This window comes from Trichechus manatus, unplaced genomic scaffold (assembly GCF_000243295.1).
Source record: "Trichechus manatus latirostris isolate Lorelei unplaced genomic scaffold, TriManLat1.0 scaffold00021, whole genome shotgun sequence".
NCBI lineage: Eukaryota > Metazoa > Chordata > Mammalia > Sirenia > Trichechidae > Trichechus > Trichechus manatus.
Genome location: NW_004443957.1, coordinates 14,406,753 through 14,430,021, shown reverse-complemented (window position 1 = coordinate 14,430,021; position 23,269 = coordinate 14,406,753).

The window sequence follows — 23,269 nt, the reverse complement described above, 5'->3', positions numbered from 1 at the left end:
TTTTTTTTGAGGACAAGGCTTTGTTACAGAGACCAGAACACTCCGGGTGTATTTAAAAACGGTTACTTCCTCCCCCCACCCTGCTTGAAGCACAAGGGGTATTTTTTCTCAACCTCAGTCTTCACCTTGAGAACCTGGTGGGGCTCCTAGAGGTAAAACTCATGAAACTGTGGGGTGTTCACTAAGACTGGGCCCCCAGGAGTATTTAACTCTCAAGCTAGTCCACACTCAGCCTTAGCAACTCATCACTTAGAGTTTAAATGTTCCTACCAGTTACTGGCTCCAAGGACTTCTGCGCCCTTTAAGCTTTGGTTCTTTGTATTTGCCTGTCTCTCCAGTTTTCTGGGTGGTGGTTTGCTCTGTGACCTCAGTTCTCTGAAGGATCTAAAAAGAACTATTGGTTTTCAGTTTGTTCAGCTTTTTTCTTGTTGTGAGGATAAGAGTGATGATTTTCAAGCTTTTTACATGTCAGAGTGGAAACTGGAGGTCCCAAGGATTATTTTTAAGGTTAACTAAAATAATGCGAGTAAATCATTTAGCTATGAGCCTGGCATTCCTTCCTTGGAAGTTCTACAGTACGTCTTTTGTTATTCACACTTGGTGTGTTTCTCCTCAACTATCACAGTCTGTCATTTATCTCATGGTGAGCCTCTGGGCATAGGGGTGGGTAGGGACCATGCCTTACACTTTGGTATTCCTGCAAGGTGCTGAGAACAGTGCTTTGTGTATCCTGGTTGTTCAGTACTTAAGTGAATTGATTTATTCCTGCAGCTCTCACAGGGAAGGATCCCCATGCCACTGGATCCCCACGGTGATTCCACGAAGGTCTGAGGCAAGTTTCAGCTGATGGACTCAGGAATTTTTGTCCACACCAATATTCTAGGGGATTTTGGGTTGAGTGTCAGTGGTTTAGGTAAACTGAAAACAGAATAGAAATGTTTCTCTTAGCACCAAAGCCTGTGATCACATTCTTTCAAGGCCCTATCTTTCACCCTTTTCTTTTTTCCCCAGGAGAAGACCCATAGTAATATTGATTTAGGAAATAATATTGCAGTTATTACTCCTAGTCCTTGAGCATAGAGAATGGGACCCAGCTGGAGCTGGGCTCACAGGACTCACAAGGACACACAACTGGGCCCTGAGGTATAATGACAACAGCTAAGATAATCCTGGAAAATATCTTTTAGGGGAACTCTCACTTAAAAGCCAATCAAACAGAACACAAAAGACTTTCTTACCTTTTTCTATTAGCGTTTAGTGAATAGAAATTTGTTGGACCAATGAAAACCCTCCTGACTGTCCTTACTGAAACCTGTACCAATGATTGTTAAGAAGGACAATTCAAAATGTAGGATCACAGTTTCTAGCCAATCTGAAAAGGCTAAGCTTTCAATGGTTTTGCCCCTTTGTAACGTTAATATATACTGATGGCTCTGTAACTGTTGCTTGGACTCCGGCAGATGTGGCTGTGGCAGCATGCTTGTCCGTTTTCCCACTTTTGTCTGTTCTGTGATATTTCCTTGGACTCGGGCAGACATGGCTCTGGCAGCATGGTTGTCTGTTTCCCACTTCCGCCCTTTAGAATATAAGCCGAATAAAACTTTCTTTTTGCTTTACTAAACTTTGTGATGTTTTTCCCATACAACACATAAATAATACACAAAAAGCTGAAAAATTTAGCTTCGACCTCAATTCCCAAATAGCTGAAGTAAAGTCACAGCACTAAGAATTCTAAAGGAACTGAGACCATAAAATAAGCAGAGTGAGCTGGGTAAGAAGATAGGGAGTAATGGGGGATGAGCAGAGATCTGAATGACAGAGAAACCAAACCATGCAAATCTAGAGAATAATCCAAGCAGAGGATTAGCAAATGCAAAGGACCTGAGGCATCAGGCATTAAGCAAGGAACAGCAAAAGAGGTCAATGTGATAGGAGTATAGTGAGCAAAAGGGAGGGTGGCTGGAGATTGGGGGGTGAGGAATCAAGGGGGCTAGATAATCTGGAGGCCAGATCACTTAGCACTTTATAGGCTGTGGAAAGGATTTTGAATTGTCTTGTGAGTGAAATGGGAAGTCACTGGAGAATTTTGAGCAGAGGATGGATGTAACCTGATTTATATGATTTACTTTTCTAAAAGATCTCTCAGGCTGCTTTGTGGGAAGTGGATCGTAGGGGTACAAGAGTGAAAGTCGAAAGACCAGTTAGGAAGCTATTAAATAGTCCAGGTGAGAGATGATGGTGGCTTGGTAGAAGTGGCAGTGATAAGAAGTGGTTCATTTTGACATACATTCTGAAGCTAGATCCCACAGGGTTTGAGGATGGATTTCAAGTGGCATACATGATAAAAAGAGAAGTGAAAGATCACTCCAAGGTTTTTTTTTTGCACTAGCAACTGATTGAATGATTCAATGAAATGGAGAGGACTTGGAGAGGAAAAAGCTTTGGGGGAACAGGTCTGGAAATTAATGAATTTTGGTATGTTACATTTAGATATTCCAGTGGAAATATTAAATAGAAGTTGAATAGAGAAGCCTGAAGTTCAAGGAAGAGGGAGGGCAGAGATAATGATGTACATTTTAGAATCATCATCAGAAAAAATGCTACTTAAAGTTTATAGAGTGGAAGAGATCATGTAGCGGACAGAACAGACAAAACTTCAGTCCTGGGGCACCCCAACATTTAGAGGGTGGGAGGAGGAGTGGACAAAGACGACTGAGAAGGAGTGGCAGTGATGCTGGAAGAAAACAAGAAGAATATGGTGTCCCTCAGGTCAAGTTAAGAGTGCATTTTAAGAAGGAGAGAGTGATCACCTGTGTTAAATGCCTTCAGGAGGTCAAGTAAGGTGAGCACTGAGAATGGACTATTGGGATATATATGTACAAGAATGTTCGTCGAAGCACGGTTGATTTTAGCAAAATATTGGAAGCATCTCAACTGTCCCTCAACAGGAGAATGGGTACATAAATTGTGGTATGTTCATACAATGGAATTCTAGTCAACTGAAAAAATGAATGAGCTAGGGCAACATGGATAAATCCTGCAAACATGCTCCCATTGCCATCAAGTCGATTCTGACTCCTAGTGAACCAACAGGACAGAGTAGAACTGCACCAGGGAGTTTCCATGGAGCAGGTGGTGAATTCGAACTGCCAACCTTTTAGTTAGCAGTTGAGCTCTTTAACCACAAATGTGGTAGTGAATGAGAAATTTAAAGTACAGTTGACTACTATTTATAAAGTTTTAAAGCATACAGAACAAGCCTACATTGCCTAGAGAAATCTAAGAGGTAAAGGTACAAAGAAATACATGGAAATAAACAATACTAAATTCAGGATACTAGTTACCTTAAGGGTGAGAGGAAAGCAATTTGGGTGGGATACGCGGGAGACTTTAACAGTTTGATAATATTTGGCTTTTTAAGTTTAGCAGGGGGTACCCAGATGATAATCGAATTATTATTTATGCTTTATTATACAGTCTAAGTGTTGCCCAATGTTATGGATTGAATTGTGTCCTCCAAAAATATGTGCTCAAGTCCTGGTCCCTATATCTGTGGATGTTATCCTGTTAAAAAATAGGGTTTTCTTTGTCATGTTAATTAAGCCATCACTGAGTAGGGCAAGTCTTAAACCTAATCACTCCTGAGTCATAAAAAGAGCAGAATATACACAGAGACACACACAGGAGGATGTTTGATGCCAAGGACCATCAAGGAATGCCAAGCAACTCCTGAGACTACCCACAGGGAAGGACTTCCCCCTAGAGCCACACCTTGTGTTTGGACTTTTAGTCTCCTGAACTGTGAGAAAATAAATACCCGTACTAGGTAGCTAAAACACTGAAGAAACTCTAAATGAGAAGAAAGACAATAATTTAAGCATTGACTTTGGCAACGTGGACTTTGACAAAGCAGTTTCAGTGAAGAATCCTGAGCATGCAGATTGAAGTGGGTTTGAGAGCACAAGGAAGGGAGAAAGTGAAGATGATAAATAAAGGAAACTCTTTAGATAAGCTCTGCTATAAAGAGGGCTAAGGAATGGAGTGGTAGCTGGAGGAGGATGTGGGGTCGAGAGAGTTTGAGTGACGGAGTGACTCCAAATGTAAAGTTTGCCGAGGCTAAGTAATATACCAAATTAGAATATAGTTTGTGTTTAATTATTTATCCTTAGCTGATAATCTAAACCCCTAGGTTTCCCTTTGGTGTTTTGGCATTTGACTGTTGGGGTTCATTGGTATCTTCACCAGAGGAAGAAGAACTCAAATTAGTCCCTTCTGACAGTGGAAAATAATTTAGTAAAAGCCTCAGCTGGGGAGGCATAGGAAACAACTCATTTAAATGAGGTTTGGGATTACTTGTGGGTTAATAAAGATAGAATGTTGAATAAAAACATCACACAGAATGTGAAAGTTATTTCAGGTGTTTTTGAGTGTATGGTTTCTGTGTATGGAATTAGGGAGGTTGTTCAAAATTAGGGAGGTGTACAAAAGTCACTTATTTCCGTAACTTTTAAGAAAGCTTCTTGAAGAAGACAGATTTGAAAAGGTTGTAATGTAATTATTCACTATTCTGCATATTAAGATCTATTACCATTTGGGAAATAACCACAATAATGGATTCAAACCTACCAATGACCATGAAGATGGTGCAGGATCATGCATAATTTTGTTCTGTTACACATAGGATTGCCATGAATAGGCATTAGGTTATTTTTTTCTGGTTGCTGGTGTAGATTTATAACAGTTCTTTCACCCTGTGATGGTTAAGGTTGTATGGCAACTTGGCTGGGTCATGATTCTCAGTGGCTTGGCAGTTATGATGTAGTTTGGCAGTCGTATAATGATGTAATCACCTCCACGACGAGATCTGATATAATGTAATCACCTCCATGATGAGATCTGCTATGAATAGCCAATCAGTTGAAAGGGAGTTTCCTTAGGGGTGTGGCCTACATCTAATATATGTGGGCTTTCTGGCAAAGTTTGCTGGCTTTTGTTCTGCTCTGGGTCCTGCATCTGGCTCATCACCATCTGACCGCCAATTCTTGGGACTTGAGCCAGCAGCCTGCTGTTTTACCTGTTGACCTTGGGTTTGCCAGCTCCTGCAGCTACGTAAGTCAGGAGAAGCCTCAAGCCTAATGCCTGATGCCTGATCCACAGACTTGGGACTTGCCAGCCTCTATAATGTCATGAACCATTTCCTTGAGATATATATATACTTCACTAGTTTTGCTTCTCCAGAGAACCCAGCCTACGACATACCCTATTTCCTGGAGCCCATTTAGACCAAAGATACCCATTAGCAAGATAATGATTATAACAAAAGATATAATTATGCTAGTATAATTTACAGAGACTCTATTGTATGCCATGCATTGACGTAGACAAATAGGGCCAATTTCACCAAACTCTTAACAATCTCCATGCAAAGTAGGTTTTACTATCCCTGTTTTACAGACAAGGAAACTGAAGCAGAAAAGAGTTCCACAGATCGTAAGTCCCAGGAACCTAGGATGTCTTATTCCAAAGCCCAGGCTCTCTCTGCTTTTCTGCACAGCCTCTAAGAATGGCTGTGATTAGGCCCTTGACGCAGATTCAACTTGACCCCCTTCCATGAGGTTAAGCACTCAGCTACTAAATGAAAGGGTGGTGGTTCAAACCCACTAGGGGCTCTGCAGGAGAAAGACCTGACGATCTGCTTCTGTAAAGATTACAGCCTAGGAAACCCTATGAGGCAGTTCTACTCCGTGACATGGGGTTGCTATGAGTTAGAATCAACTCTACAGCACCTAACAACAGCCATAGGGCTGTAATCTCTGACAATACCAAACCCAAAACCAAACCTGTTGTTGTCAAGTCAATTCTGACTCATAGCGACCCTATAGGACAGAGTAGAACTGCCCCATAGGGTTTCTAAAAAGTGGCTGGTGGATTTGAACTGCCAACCTTTTGCCAAGGCCACTCTTCTCCTTGCTTCGTGGTGTTTTTTGTTGCCACTGCACAGGAGACAATATGAGTAGGAGCAACCATTATGGGAAATGTAGCAGTACAGTAGAAGTTTTGAAGATCTGCAATGAATTGGGAATAAAACTGTGACTGCACATTTTGAGGACTTTTACTTTGTAGAACACCCTGTGTTTCTAAAACATCCGTGGTGACTGTTGTTGTTCTATATTATTTAAATGAGCAAGTGTCCTAGTTTCAGGAAGAAGAGATTTGTTTCTTTTTTTTTCTTCCATCAAATTTACTGCACATCTGTTTAAAGAATGTGGCAATGGTATGCATAAATCTCCAATCAAAATATTACAGAACAAGCCAATTTTGTGATATTAAAAATGTATGGCCAGACACAATGTGCTGAAAATATGCAATTGACACGTGCTGCCTTTTCTACTCTGCTTATATCGGACTGTTTAGCCCCAAATTAAATTCTGTGCAAAAAATATACCAGATGAAAGAGGAGTTAAACTTGGCTCTGAACAATTAAACTGATGTTATAAAAGTATGTCTGTATAATATGCCAACAGTGCAAATATATTTTTATAGCAATAGAATTTTTGTAGTATCTTAAATAGATTTTGAAACATTCAAATTATGTATGCCATTACATATAATGATGTTTTATGGATATTGGATAATATCCTAATATAGAAGAATTTTAAAACTGCTTTAATAGAAAATTTTCAAATGTTTTATAAGCCGTAAAGAATCTCACTTTAGAGGATTCCTAGTGCTAACTGGTCCTTTGTTTCTTTTGGGTAAGATCAGCACATCAGTGAAGGCTCAGCTAGGCTTTCATTTAAGCAGGTTGGTAACTTCAGGTTTTTGAACAGGACATTATCATTGTCCTCTTTCATGAATACCATGACCACCATCCCCACTGCACCAACGATGAGGTTTATGACTGCCTTCTAGTTACAAGTATGCTATTAGGCTTCTTCCAAACGTCATTCACTTCTCAAAGTGGCCCTTTAAGATGATCCTTAGTATCCTCTTTTATGGACTGAGAAATTGAGGCTTGGAAAGTTTAAGGAACTTGCTCTAGGTCACACAGCCAACAAGATCTCTGCCCTTGAGAAGCTTGCACGTACGTAACACTTGACAAATTTATGCATTATTTCAGTTGTATCATCTTGGATGGTTCTCACAACAGCCCTGCTATAGCCGAGGAAGATGAGGGATGCCACTCAGGAAAGCTAAGTGGCTTTCTCAAGGTCACCGGTGGTGGAACCTGGGCTTCGGATTACTAACCAGCATTTTCCACGGAACCACACAGAAAGCTTCACCGTGAAACAGAAGTTCTTTATTGACTGGGCGGTGATGAGACTCCTGAAGGGATAGGATAACAGAGATGGGGAGTGAGAGCGTGAGAAGGAATTTGGAGAAAAATACTTTATCTCATTTTCTCTGTTAGGCAGTCTCGATGGCCTAACATCTGACTCTTAGGAAGAGAGTCTGTAGGAAGAAACTCAAAATGTGGGTTTCACACAAAACCTCTGGGAGATATTGGGAATACCCAGCAGCTGTCTTTTAGGATTACAAATTTGGATCCATGGCACTGGCAGAGGGAGGGAGACAGGTGGAGCTGTGCATGGACAATGGCTCTGTCACTGGGAGGGGATGTCCACATGGTGCGTTGTGGGCCACATTGCTGACAGGACTGGAGCAGGGGAGGAGACAAGTGCTGCCTGCAACACAGTGGCTTTGTGATATCACTAAGTTCTTCCACAAATAGCTGGGGAGACTTTGGGGAGGTATGGCACTGCTGGAGAAATAGCTGTTACAACTATAACTGAAGATGAAATTTGATATGTTTCGTAAGAGAGGCACAAATAACATGCTATAACGGTATAGTAGTTTAGAGGATATATAGACATTGCTGTTGAGTCCATTCCAACTCATGATTACCCCATGTGTGTCAGAGTCAATTCCTACTCATGATTACCCCACGTGTGTCAGAGTATAACTGTGCTTTGGCTGGCTGATATTTTTAAGTAGATCACCAGGACTTTCTTCAGAGATGCCTCTGGGTGAACTCAAATCTCCAACCTTTTGGTCAGCAGACAAGCTCATTAACCATTTGCACAGCATATACACACCTTTTGGGAGGGTAGAGATTGAGATTGGCATGGGAGGTGGAGGGAATCAAGATAGAGAAAAGAAAAGTATGTGGTGTTGCAAACGTGTGGGAGGTGAGATCAGGGTGAATTGAGGATACTAAAAATGGACAGGAGTAGAGTGAGATAAGGCTAGAGAGGTGGCTCGGAGGAGGCTCTGGAATTTAAGTGTCAGATAGCTAAACTGACTTCATAGGCAATGGGCAGCTCTTGAAGATTTGTGAGCAGGTTAGTAGAGTGATCAAAGCTCAGCTTTAAGATGAATCAGGAAGTGATATGTTAGATATACTGGAGTGGGAAGAATCATGGAATAGGAGGAGACATATCAGAAGTCTTTTGAAAATGTAAGAGTACCCCTTTTAGCACAGGATAGGTTTCTGAAATGAAAGTGCTAGTTATTTTGATTCTATAAAGACTCAATATAGCATATTGGCAAAAGAGTGGTTCAAATAATGGATCATATAGTATAAGATGCATATGGAATGGGGGAGGTAAGGAGAGACTAGAGAGGTCAATAGACTGGAAGTCCCAGTGAATGGAAGGAATGGTGTGATGGGAGTAACTGAGTGAGGAAACTGGAAGGATGGAACGTTGTGTGATCAGAACAATGTCTCTGAGGGTGGCTGGGTGTGCCATAGGTAAAGCAAGCTGGGCTTGCTTATGTAAGAGGGTGGAATAATGGTGGGAGCTACCGGTAAGAGGATTTTGCACTGACTCCTAATCTTGAATGACATGGCTATTGGACTAATGAGAAGCCTCCACTTGAGATGGTATAGTGGAAGCAGAGTTCCCAGCGGACAACCAAGATAAGGGAGTAAAGGGACGCTCAGTGAAGAAATTAAGGGTATAAGGAAATTTGCTAATCAAGAAATGGAGATTCCAGAGAGCGTAGGAGGAGGGTTTAGGACAAATGTGAGTGATGGAAGTTTTGTCAGGGGAGAAGAAACAGCAAGCTATTTGGGAATATGGGAAAAGAAGAAGATAAACCACCAGAAAGGGCTACATATAGGAAGGCTGTGTCATGTGGCAGCAAGCTTGCCAAGGTAAGAGGTCCTGACAGTCTTCTGGGAGTGAGGTCATTTGGTCCTACGTGATTCATCTGCAGCCAGAAAATGAGGCCTGGTCTTGGGGTGGCAATAGTGTGGAGAGGCATTCTATGTGCTGGCATGCTTTGAGTATGGAGACAAGACCTGATGGGTATGAGGCTCTGAGCTTGAGGCTGAATACCAGGCTCTGAGAGATGTGAGGCTGGGCTCTGCCAGGATGACTTATCTGAAAACCAACCTGTGTCATTTCTCTGCAGAAAACCCTTCACATGGCTTCACAGCCCCTTCAGCCTGAAGTGCAAGTGCTTTAACATAGTTTACAAGGCCTTCAAAGATCTGGCTCCTGCCTCCCTCTCAAAACTTCTGCCTTGCAACTTCTTTCACAAATCATGTTTTAGTCACACTGAGATGCTTGTAATTTCCTGAACATTCTCTGCAGCTTCTGACTGGAATTCTTTCCTTCATACACAACTTCCTCTCTCCTCTACATGCCAGTGGCCCCACCACCCTCACAGTGAAGATTTCCTTCAGGTAGTTCTTTCCCCAGGAGGCCTCTCCGAACTACCTTCACTTGGACTAGATGCCTCATCTCTCATAGAAACCTTTTTACCTCTCTCTTCTCATATAATGTGATCGCCATTGTATAAAAAGCCTCCACCAACAGCACTCAAGTCTGAGAAACTTTTGAGCATCTGTCAGGATAGGTGGCACCTAGAAGACTCTTGATAAGTATTCAGAGAGTGATTGAGATAATGGGGGCTGAATTAGGTCAGTGCTGGGGGTAATGAAGCAAAGGAATGGGGCATTGTAGAAGAGAATTGACAAGAACTGGCAACTTTTTAAATGTATGTGCAGGTATGCACATGGACGTGCACATTTGTGAGTATACCTGCTGCCATCGAGTTGATTCCAACTCATAGCGACCCGCTAGGGCAGACTAGAACTGTCCCATAGGGTTTCCAAGGCTAAAATCTTTATGGAAGCCAGCTGCAACATCTCTCTCCTCCAGAGAGGCTGGTGGGTTCAAACCGCCAACCTTTTGGTTAGCAGCCGAGCGCTTAATCACTGCACCACCAGGGCTCCTTTTTGTGAGTATAGTGGGGGAGAAAAGAACTCAAAGCCTGCCTTGAGGTTTTGAACTGGGTTACAGGTAACAGTGTGGTACCATTGGCAGAAACAGGGGACCCAGATGGAGACACACATTGGAGAAAAAAATGATGAGTTCACATTTGTGGCTCAGGTCAGACACGCAAATGTCAAAGAGGAAACTGAAAATGGTGGCTAGGGGTGGAAAGTAATAAATTTCAAGTCATGAAAATCAAGGGAGGAGAGAAACATAAAAAGGGGCTGGTACTGTTGAAATGGAAGACCAGTCACTGGAGAGTCACTCTCTTTTGTATAGGCATTTAAGAGAAGAGCATTATTATTATTATTATTTATCCTCCTTAATACACATATGGGGCCCTGGTGGTACAGTGGTTAAGAGCTACGGCTGCTGATCAAAAGGTCAGCAGTTCAAATCCAACAGCCGCTCTTTGGAAACCCTATGGGGCAGTTCTAGGAGTCGGAATCAACTTGATGGCAACCAGGTTGGTTTTTTTGGAATACACAAATACCACTGATTTGTTTAGGCTTAATTTTCTTTGAACATAAAGCAAGTCATCTCTATTACCTCCTCTCCCTCTCCCAACAAACTTTATTAAGTAGATAGGGTAGGTATTATTTTTATTTTGCAGATAAGACTGAGATGCAGGGTGACTGCAATCTCAATAGAGGCAGAACAGATACCGCAGTGGTTCTCCCAATATCTATTTGTTGCTTTTTCCACTGGACCACCCTGCTACCCGTCAGAGAGTGAGGGACACTAAATAAGAGATCAGGCTTCTTGAGTTTGTAGTAAGTCTCCACATCATTATAGATTTTAATAGCATACTGGAATTGGAAGTGAAACCTATGTTTCTGGGTTCTCAGATGTCTTCTGCAGTCCTTGTCATGGAAAGAAGTCACTCTGGCAATCTGCCCTGGTGGCGTGTGGCGCTTTGTAACTGTGAGGTTACAACTTAGTCAACAGCTTCACAGCTGCATCCTGAGTTCCTTCAGATCTCTGGGTAGGTGCTGTGTACTCCTGGTAATCTCTTTCTTTCTAAATTTGCCAATTAGCTCTACAATATCTTGAGTTTTGCTACATTTTCTTTTCCCCTAATCTCTATGTTCCAAAAGACAATTTGGGGCTCAGAATTTCTTTAACATATTTCTCAGTAAATGCTTTATAAGTATATTTGGGGTTTATGTAAGATCAGGACTGAATTTACACTGGCTGAAGACTCAAGAGAATATTTATCTGTGATAGTTTATATCCAGATGGAAGTGGGATAAAATATTCCTCTTCGGTGATTAAGGGTTGTGGTTGAGTTTGGGGATTGGATAGAAGTAACAGTGATCCCCATTCATGGCTGATACTTTCTTTCTTGGACTCATCAGCCCAGGAAAATCTGATTGTTGTCCCCATCTTTCTAATGAAACTCATACGAGAAAGTCCACGAATGATATCCTGAATACCAAACCCAAATGACTGGCATTTCTTTAGTTCTATTGGAATTTTCTATGACAGCTGACACATTTTTCAGGCCAAAATCTTAGGATTCATTCTTAATTCTTTCCTCTCCTTGTTAATGACAATCAGATGATTCTTCTTTTTTAACTTGTTAATATGGTAAGGTGCATTGATTGAGTTTTTTGTTAATGTTAACAGAAGCTTTATTCATAATCACCAAATCCCAGAAACAACCCAGATGTTCTTCAGCTGCTGAATGGATAAACAAACCATGGCACATTCATACAATAAAAGACAATTCAGCAATAAAGAGGAACAAACTATTGATTCACACTGCGTGGATGAATCTTAAATACATTCTGCTAAGTGAAAGAAGCCATACCCAAAAGCATGCATGTTGTGCTATCTATTTATATGATATCCTGAAAAGGTAAAATTATAGGGTAAAAAATCAGTGTCAGGGATGCAGAGTGGTGGAAGAGCTACAAAGAGGCAGTGTGAGTGTATGTTGTGAGTGATGAAACTGTTACGTGTAACTGTTAAACCCATTGCCATCCAGTCGATTCTGACTCACAGGAAAAGTATAAGACAGAGTAGAACTGCCCTGTAGGGATTCCAAGGAGCAGCTGGTGGATTTAAACTGCCAGTCTTTTGGTTAGCAGCCAAGCTCTTAACCACTACACCACCAGAGCTCCTGTTAGTGGTAGATAAATGGCTCTGTATTCAAAATCTGTAGAGTTGTGTACACCATCAAGAGTGAGTTTCACTCAATATAAATTTAAAATAATCACAGTGGGGGAACCCAACATGGAATAAAAACTGTAACAAATGAACTAACTCTACTACAAACGAAGAAATAACCACAGTGGATGTGGTGGATAACAAAAGAATTATATTACTTTGAAGAACAGTATTTTGACTGGATATTGTAAAACAAAAGAAAAGGTACTCAACACAAATAACTGTTCTCTAGTTAGAAAGTACTCTAGAAAAAGGCTAACCTGAGCCCCGTGATATTGGATTGGAATTGGAGATAACAGTATGAAATAATTGTTATATATACATACCAAAAAAACCTGTTGCCCTTGAATCCATTCCGACTCATAGTGACCCTTTAGGACAGAGTAGAACTGCTCCATAGGGTTTCCAAGGCGTGGCTGGTAAATTCGAACTGTGACCTTTCAGTTAGCAGCTGAGCTCTTAACCACTTTGCCACCAGGGTTCTATGTATGCATACACACACCTATAAACACATATAAGTACAGAAATACAAATACATGTGTGGTTGCCAGCGGTTCTTTTCCCTGCGCCTCCTCCTTGGCCATGGCTCTTCTGTTGGTAGCTTTCTGCTACACGCTGGTGCTGGTGCTGCTGCACACCACCTCACATATCTCCTCTTCTTTTTTAGTTTTGCTGTTGTTGTTGAGAATATACACAGAAAAAAATACACCAATTGTTGTACAAATACAGCAACTGTTTCTACAGGTACAATTCAGTGACATTGATTACATTCTTTGAGTTGTGCAACCATTTTCACCCTCCTTTTCTGAAATGTTGCTCCCGCATTAACAAGAACTCACTGCTACCTAAGGGTCCTATCTAATCTTGCAAGTTGCTGTTGTCTGCATTGATTGATGTTTGATTGTCAAACCAGTGTTATATTCCTTGGATAAATCCAACTTGGTCATGATGCATTATTGTTTCAGATTTTGTTGATTTGTTCAATTTTTATGTGGAAATTTGTGTTGTGTTTGTGTTCATGAGGGATATTGGTCTACAGTTTTGTTTTCTAGTAATGTTTTGTCTGGTTTTGGTATTAGGGTAACACTGACTTTGTAGCTTGAGTTGAGAGTATTTCTTCCTCTACAATTTTCTGGAGGGATTTGCTTAGAATTGGTATTATTTTTCCTTAAATGTTTGCTAGAATTTACCAGTGAAACCATCTGGGCCTGGAGTTTTCTTTGTGGGAAGGTTTTTAAGTAAAAATTTAATTTCATTAATAGTAATAGGTCTATTTGGGTTACTTTTTTTTTTTAAGTGAGCTTGATGGTTTGTGTCTTTCAAGAGATTTGGCCATTTCATCTAAATTGTAGAATTTATAGACATACAGTTGTTCATAATATTCCCTTATTATCCTTTTAATATCTGTATAATCGATAATAATGTCACCTCTCTTTCCAGTATTGATAATTTGGGCCTCCTTCACAATCCTTTTTTTTTCTGATCAGTATTGCTAAAGGTTTATCAATTTAATTGATCTTTTTTGAAGAGCCAGCTGTTGATTTCTCTGTTGTTTTCCTGTTTTCTATTTTATTGATTTCCATTTTGACCTTTATTATTTCCTTTCTTCTGTTTATTTTGAGCTTAACCTGCTTTTCTTTTTCTATTTTGCTAAGTTTGAAAATGAAGCTATTGGTCTGAGACCTTCCTTCTTTTCTAATACAGGTGTTTTAGTACCACAATATCCCCCAAAATACTGCTTTACCAGCATCCCGCACAGTTCTGCCATGTTATGTTTCCATTTTCATTCAGTTCAAAATACTTTCTGCTTTCCCTTGTTGTTTCTTCTTTGATCCTTGGGTTATTTAAACTGTGGTATTTAGAATCCAAATATCTGGTGGGTATTTTCTAGAGTTCTTTCTGTTATTGATTTCTAATTTAATTCCGTTGTGGTCAGAGAATGTACTTTGTAAGGCTTGCATCCTTTTAAATTTTTAGAGAATTGTTTTATAGCCCAAAATACTTTCTAAATTCAGGGGAATTCAACTTTTGGGGATCACAGTTATAATGATCTGCCAGAAAAGCTCTTCTTAGCAATTTGCTGATTTTCAATAGGCAACTACAAATGGGCTGCTTCTCATCAATCTCTCTCATTTCCTCTTTTTGTCTTCCCAGACCCCTTATATCCTTCAGCCCAGGGAGGAGGACTCTTCCACAGTAAGCATGAAATTCACTTGCCTTGTTAAATAGAATGGGAGGGAGGAGTGTGAAGTTAGGTTGAATAATGTCAGAAGAGATGATAGGTGGATGAATAAAGGAGTAATCCAAGGAAGGCTGAGCTATGGTTATAAAGAAACATTTTATTCTTTGGCTCATAAACTGACTCTGAAAGCAGTTCCAAAAATGTTTTTAGCAATGACAGTGTTACTGGGTGAAGAGTTTACCCTTGGAGATTACTTCAAATGACAATACTCATTTGGAAGTACAAGTTCTTCAGTGTTTTAGGAAAAAATTAATCATTATTTTTAGGTAAATATATTATTTTTAGTTAAATATTTTACTGAACATTCCAAACTCAGTGCTGTACAAGCATGAAACTCTTTTTCTTTCTCTGATCACTGCCTCCAATCAATTTAGTCAAATCTAACTTTCCTATCTTACAATGCCATCATGGACATTTTCCCATGGCTTTTTGGTCACTTTTAGTTCTTGAAAGTCCAGTACAATTTTATCTAATTCTCTAGTTCCATCTCCAGGACTGACCATGGCTGGAGGGATCTATAGTGAAGAGGAGGCTGCGCCTCTCTTTCCCTCTGTCTTTTGCATTCCTCTTATCCTCCAGCATGTTGGGAAGCTCAAACAAAGTAGTCTTAGAAGAAATACAACTAGAATGCTCCTTAGAAGTGAGGATGGTAAGACTTCAGCTCGCTTGCTTTGGATATATCATCAGGAAAGATCAATCACAAGAAAAGGACATCATGTCAGACAAAACAAAGGGTCCACAAAAATGAAGGAAAACCTTCAATGAAATGACTGACACCATAGCCACAACAATGGGCTCAAACATACCAATGATCACAAAGATGGCGCAGGTCCCGGCAGCGTTTCATGCTGTTATATTTAAGGTCACCATGAGTCAGAGCTGACTTGATGACAAACCACAACATGTTGGGAAGAGGAACAAGAATTAGCAAAGGGACAAGCGTCTCAAATTCAACTGTTACTTACCATCCTGCTCAGCCAGGTGAGTTTTTTAAGTCGTGGCAATGGAGAGGACTCCAAAGAATCATTTATAAAAGGAGCCTATGTATGGTCACTATAAGTCAGAATCAACTCCACGGCAACAAGTTTTGTTTTGTTTTTTTTATAAAAGGAGAAGACTGGCAATCACATTTTCCAGGTGGACTTTTGCTTATGTAGTGGTCTTGATGATCTGCACGTGGGTAGATGTAGCCTGGGTAACTTTGAAGGTTTTTCCTTTTGACGTACAGCAAACTCTTGCATTCTTGATATAAGAAAGAGTGAATGTTTAGTCAACTGAACTGCTACATCTCTCTCTGCCTTACTCTCTCTGTTCCATCCATTTTTCAATTGCTCAAATAGGCAGCACGTCTATATGACAGGGGAAGAGAGGCCATTCTCCCTTTTTGTATATGTCCTGCCTCTCTAAAAATAATTCTCTTTGAGCCCCTACATTTGGCTTGGGGGATGTTAAGAACCTAAGTTGGAAACAAGGAAAAAAACCACTTACCCCCTCTTTTAATATAAGAGTCAGGATGTGCAAGTTCTATTGTGCTAACGACAACAACAAAAAATTCCTAAACCTCAGGGGCTTAAAACAATAAAGAAAAAAAAGTTTTTAATTGTGTTTTAGGTGAAAGTTTACAGCACAAATTAGTTTCTCATTCAAAAATTTATACAAAATTATTTTGTGACATTGGTTGCAATCCCCACAGTGTGTCAGCACTCTCTCCCTTTCCGTTTGTACTGCAGGTTCCCTGTGTCCATTCATCCAGTTTCCCTGTCCCTTCCTGCCTTCTCACCTTTGCTTTTGGGCAGGTGTTGCCCATTAGGTCTCCTATACTTGGTTGAACTAAGAAGCACATTCCTCACGTGTGTTATTGTTTGTTTTATAGGCCTGTCTAATCTTTGGCTGAAAGGTGGACTTTGGGAGTGGCTTCAGTTCTGAGTTAGCAGGGTGTCCAGGGACCATAGTTTTGGGAGTCCCTCCAGTCTCTGGCATCCAATAAGTCTGGTCTTTTTTTGTGAATTTGAATTTTGTTCTACTTTTTTCTCCCTCTCTGTCCGGAACCCTCTATTGTGATCCCTGTCAGAGTGGTTGTTGGCGGTAGTCGGGCACCATCTAGTTGTGCTGGGCCCAGTCTGGTGGAGGCTGTGACAGTTGTGATCCGTTAGTCCTTTGGACTGATATTTTCCTTGTATCTTTAGTTTTCTTCATTCTTCATTGCTCCGAACTTGATGGGACCAGTAGATGTATTTTAGATGGCCGCTCGCAAGCTTTTAAGACTCCAGATGCTACTCACCAAAGTAGGATGTAGAACATTTTCTTTATGAACTATGTTATGCCAATTGACCTAGATGTCCCCTGAGACCATGGTCCCCAGCCCTCAGCCCCAGTAACTGGGGCCCTCAAGGTGTTTGGATGTGTCTAGGAAGCTTCTATGGCTTTGCCTTGGTCAAGTTGTGCTGACTTTTCCTATATTGTGTGTTGTCTTTCCTTTCACCAAAGTTAACACTTGTCAACTATCTAGTTAGTGATTTGTCCTTCCCACCCATCCCCTCCCTTGTAACCATCAAAGATTTTTTTTTCTGGGTGTAAACCTTTTCTTGAGTTTTTATAACAGTGGTCTCAAACAATGTTTGTCCTTTTGTGATTGACTTATTTCACTCAGCATAATGCCCTCCAGATTCATCCATGTTGTGAGATGTTTTGTGGATTCGTCATTGTTCTTTATCATTGCATAGTATTCCATTGTGTGTATATACCATAACTTGTTTATCCATTCATCTGTTGATGGGCATCTAAGTTGTTTCCATCTTTTTGCTATTGTGAATAATGCTTCAGTGAACATGAGTGCGCATATGTCGATTCATGTGATGGCTCTTACTTCTCTAGGATATATTCCTAGGAATGGGATTGCTGGATTGTATGATAGCTTTTTAAGGAGGCGCCGTATCATTTTCCATAGTGGTCGTACCATTTTACATTCCCACTAGCAGTGCAAAAGAGTTTCAATCTCCCCACAACCTCTCCAACATTTGTTATTTTCTGTTTTTTTTTTTTTTTAATTAGTGCCAGTAATTTTGGGGTGAAATGGTATCTCATTGTAGTTTTGATTTGCATTTCTCTAATGGCTAATGATCACTACAAGCATTTCCTCATGTGTCTGTTAACTAGTCATCTGAATGTCTTCTTTGGTGAAGTGTCTGTTCATATCCTTTGCCCATTTTTTAACTGGATTATTTGTCTTTTTGTTGTTGAGGTGTTGAAATATTCTATAGATTTTAGAGATTAGATCCTTGTGGGCTATGTCCTAGCCAAAATTTTTCCCCAGTCTGTAGATTCTCTTTTTACTCTTTTGGTGAAGTCTTTTGATGAGCATAAGTATTTAATTTTAGGAGCACCCAGTTATCTAGTTTATCTTCTGGTGTTTGTGCATTGTTAGTTATGGTTTGTATTGAATTCATCTCATATATTAGTGCCCCTAATATTGTCCCTAATTTTTCTTCCATGATCTTTATCATCTTAGCTTTTGTATTTAGGTCTCTGACACATTTTGAGTTAGTTTTTGTTTATGGTGTGAAGAATGGGTCCTGTTTCTTTTTTTTTTACAGATGACATTCAGTTTTGCCAGCACCATTTGTTGAAAGACTGTCTTTTCCCCATTTAGTGGACTTTGGCTGTTTGTCAAAGATCAGCTGACCATAGATGGATAGATTTATATCTGGATTCTTGATTCTGTTCCGTTGGTCTATGTGTCTGTCATTGTACCAGTACCATGCTGTTTCAACTACCACGATTGTATAGTAGTGTTATGGATTGGATTGTGTTCCCCCAAAAGGTGTCAATTTGGCTAGGCCATGATTCCCAGTATTGTGTGGTTGTCCTCCATTTTGTGATCGATATAATTACCTTTGTGTTGTAAATCCTAATCTCTATGATGTTAATGAGGCAGGATTAGAGGCAGTTATGTTAATGAGGCAGTAAATAATCTATAGCATTAAGTTATATCTTGAACCAATCTCTTCTGAGATATTAAAGAGAGAAGCGAGCAGAGAGGAGAGGGGCCTCATAGCACCAAGAAAAAAGTGCCAGGAGCAGAGTGTGCACTTTGGACCCAGGGTTCCTGAGCTGAGAAGTTCCTAGACCAGGGGAAGATTGATGCCAACGGCTTTCCCCTAGAACCAACATAGAGAGAAAGCCTTCCCCTAGAGCTAGGCCCCTGAATTTGACTTCTAGCCTCCTAAACTATGAGAGAATAAATTTCTGTTTGTTAAATCCATCCACTGTTATAGTAGCACTAGATAACTAAGACAAGTAGGTTCTGAGATCATGTAGTGTGAGGCCTCCTACTTTGTTCTTTTACTTCAATAATGCTCTGCTTTTCTGGAGCTTCTTTCCTTTCCATATAAAGCTGGTGATTAGTTTCTTCATCTCGATAAAGAATGGTGTTGGTATTTGGATCGGAACTGCATTATATCTGTAGAGCGCTTTGGGTAGGATTGACATTCTCACAATGTTGAATCTTCCTATCCATGAGCATGGTATGTTTTTCCATTTATGTAGTTTCCTTTGGTTTCTTGCAATAGTGATTTGTAGTTTTCTTTCTATAGGTCTTTTACATCCTGGTTAGACTTATTCCTAAGTATATTATCTTTTTAGGGGTTATTATAAATGGTATTGTTTCCTGATTTCCTTCTTGAAGTTGTTTTTGTGGGTGTATAGTAATCCAACTGATTTTTGTATGCTGATCTTATATCCTGCTACTCTGCTGAATCTTTCTATTAGTTCCAGTAGTTTTATTGTGGAATCTTTGGGGTTCTCTATGTATAGGATCATAAGAAAAAATTCTTATTAAACAGGAGGACTGCTTATCATTGCTGACCCAGAAGCTACCATTTGAATAGTGCCGGTCACTGTGGCAGAGGGAAAAGAGAGTGCCCTGGAGGGATTCACACTGGCAATTTGCCACCCTGGCCAGAAGCGACACAGTGTCCAGAGCTAGTTGCAAGGTGTTATGGATTGAATTGTGTCCCCCTAAAATATGTGCTGGAATCCTAACCCCTATACCTGTGTATGTGATCACATTTGGGAATAGAGTTTTCTTTCTTATATTAATGAGGCCATATCTGTGTAGGGTGTGTCTTAAACCTACTCACTTTTGAGGTATAAAAAAAGAGCAGATTAGGCACAGAGAAGCTAGCAAGCAAACAAGCAAGCATGAACAAATAGTGGAAAGATAAATGCCACATGGAGATCTCCAAGGAATACCAAGAAGAATCCTAGAGAAGTTGAGACAAGGATTCTCTCCCAGAGTGGACACAGAGAATCTTCCCCTATAGCAGGCCCCCTGAATTTAGACTTCTAGCCTCCCAAACTGTGAGACCCTCATGTGTCTGTCAGTTTGTTATACCGTGGAGGCTTGTGTGTTGCTATGATGCCACCGGTATTCAAATACCAGCAGGGTCACCCATGGTGGATAGGTTTCAGCTGAGCTTCCAAACTAAGACAGACTAGGAAGAAGGATACAGTGGTCTACTTCTGAAAAGAATTAGCCAGTGAAAACCTTATGAATAGCAGCATAACATTGTCTGATATAGTGCCAGAAGATGAGCCCTTCAGGTTGGGAGGCACTCAAAATACGACTGGGTAAGAGCTACCTTCTCAAAGTAGAGTAGACCTTAATGACATGGATGGAGTCAAGCTTTCAGGACCTTCATTTGCTGATGTGGCACACGACTCAAAATGAGAAGAAACGGCTGCCAACATCCATTAATAATTGGAATGTGGAATATACGTAGTATGAATATAGGAAAATTGCAAGTTGTCAAAAATGAAACGGAACACATAAACATCAAGATCCTAGGCATAAGTGAGCTGAAATGGACTGGTATTGGCCATTTTGAATCAGACAATCATATGTTCTACTATGCTGGGAATGCAAAGGCATTCAACTGTGTGGATCATAACAAATTATGGATAACCTTGCAAAGAATGGGAATTCTAGAACACTTAATTGTGCTCATGAGGAATCTGTACATAGATCAAGAGGCAGTCATCTGAACAGAACAAGGGATGCTGCGTGGTTTAAAGTCAAGAAAGGTGTGTGTTAGAGTTGTATCCTTTCACCATACCTAGTCAATCTGTATGCTAAGCAAATAATCCAATAAACTGGATTATATGAAGAAGAACTCAGCATCAGGATTGGAGGAAGACTCATTAACAAACTGCAGATGACACAACCTTGCTTGCTGAAAGTGAAGAGGACATGAAGCACTTACCGATGAAGATCAAAGACTACAGCCTTCAGTATGGATTACACCTCAACATAAAGAAAATAAAAATCCTCACAACTGGATCAATAGGCAACATTATGATAAATGGAGAAAAGATTGAAGTTGTCAAGGATTTCATTTTACTTGGATCCACAATCAACACCCATGGAAGAAGCAGTCAAGAAATCAAAAGATGCATTGCATTGGGCAAATCTGCTGCAAAAAATCTCTTTAAAGTGTTGAAAAGCAAAGATGTCACCTTGAAGACTAAGATGTGCCTGACTCAAGCCATGGTGTTTTCAATCGCCTCATACGCATGCAAAAGCTGGATGATGAATAAGGAAGACTGTAGAAGAATTGATGCCTTTGACTGTGGTATTGGTGAAGAATATTGAATATCCCATGGACTGCCAAAAGAATGAACAAATCTGTCTTGGAAGAACTGCAACCAGAATGCTCCTTAGAAGCAAAGAGGGCGAGACTATGTCTCACATACTTCGGATATGTTATCAGGAGGGATCAGTCTGTGGAAAGGGACATCATGCCTTGTAAAGTAGAGGGTCAGTGAAAAAGAGGAAGACCCTCAACAAGATGGATTGACACAGTGGCTGTAACAATGGGCTCAAGCATAAAGATTGTGAGGATGGCGCATGACCTGGCAGTGTTTCAGTTTGTTGTACATAGGGTCGCTGTGAGTTGGGACTGACTCACCAGCACCTAACAACAGCAAACTGTGAGAAAATAAATTTCTGTTTGTTAAAACCATCCACTTGTGGTATTTTTGTTACAGTAGCACTAGATAACTAAGACACACAATCCCACCTTTACAAATGGAGTTGGGAAAGGCAATTTTACTATGTGCCCCAAAGCAAGAAGAACCAGAAATACTAGGCTGACAACATTAATGACTATCATACTGTCATGAATTGAATTATGTCCCCCAAAAATATGTGTATCAATTTGGCTAGGCCATGATTCCCAGTATTGTGTGATTGCCCACCATTTTGTCAGCTGATGTGATTTTCCTGTGTTGTAAATCCTGTCTCTATGATGTTGATGAGATGGGATTAGCGGCAGTTATGTTAATGAGGCAAGACTCAATCTACAAAATTGGATTGTGTCTTGAGCCAATCTCTTTTGAGATATAAAAGAGAGAAGCAAGCAGATAGACATGGGGACCTCATACCACCAAGAAAGCAACATTAGGAGCAGGGCACGTCCTTTGGACCCAAGTTTCCTGTGCTGAGAAGATCCTAGTCCAGAGGAAGATTAATGACAAGGACCTAGAGAAAGCCTTCCCCTGGAGCTGATGCCCTGAATTTGGACTTCCAGCCTACTAGACTGTGAGAGAATAAACTTCCGTTTGTTGAGGCCATCTGCTTGTGGTATTTCTGTTACAGCAGCACTAGATGACTAAGACACATACTTAGTCTCCATTCCACGGCTCCCAGTGGTTATTTCTTTCTTTCTCCTTCTCTCACTCTTCCCGAGTCTTCTGCTTCCATACACAGTTGAGGATGGCATGCAGGCAGGTGAAGCAATGATGAGGGAGGCAGTCTTACTCTACATACTGTTATGCGTACATTCATGCCTCATATAACCATATGCATATGAATGGCACCTATTATGGCAAGACAAAGTTCAAGAGTATTTGCAGGGATGGAAAAACTTGGGTTTGTAGATCCGTGATCCAACTCAATACTGGGCATATTTGGAAACAGTCTCCATTATAAATGATAGCTAATTTTACAAAAAATTAAAAATAAAGTGGCAAAGGATAAAGGGAAGCCGGTCAATGTAGAGAAGATCTCCAAGGACTGAAGTGAAACTATAAAACTTGATGAAAAGGCAGGTCAAGAAAGCTGAAATCCTTTTTATTTTTAAAATACCCAAATGGCAAATTATATGATTGCAACATCTATACTTGTGATGGGGGAAATTCTACTGAGAAAAGTCAATAAAAACAAAAGTGACCAAGCTGCTAGTGAAAAATCCTTAAGTCTTTTTAAATTCCACCACCCAAACAAAGGTACTTTTCTGCCTTTTGTAGTTAAAAATAAAGCCATTATGCCCTTTCTCCCTGCCTGGCATCTCCTCCTCTTCTGATGTCTTTGTTCCTGGAGGTTCTGCCATGCATAAGGTGGGCACCCTCATTGCATCTCCTTCGACCACTGCAGCCCACACTCATTCCTCCCCTCTCTGAGCCACTGGACCTCCTTGGCTGAGCTGGATGGTGTTTTGAAGGCTGGAACCCAGACTGTGTTTGAAATTCCACACTACAAGAATCTTGATACTAAAACAAGTGAAGGACAAAAGGG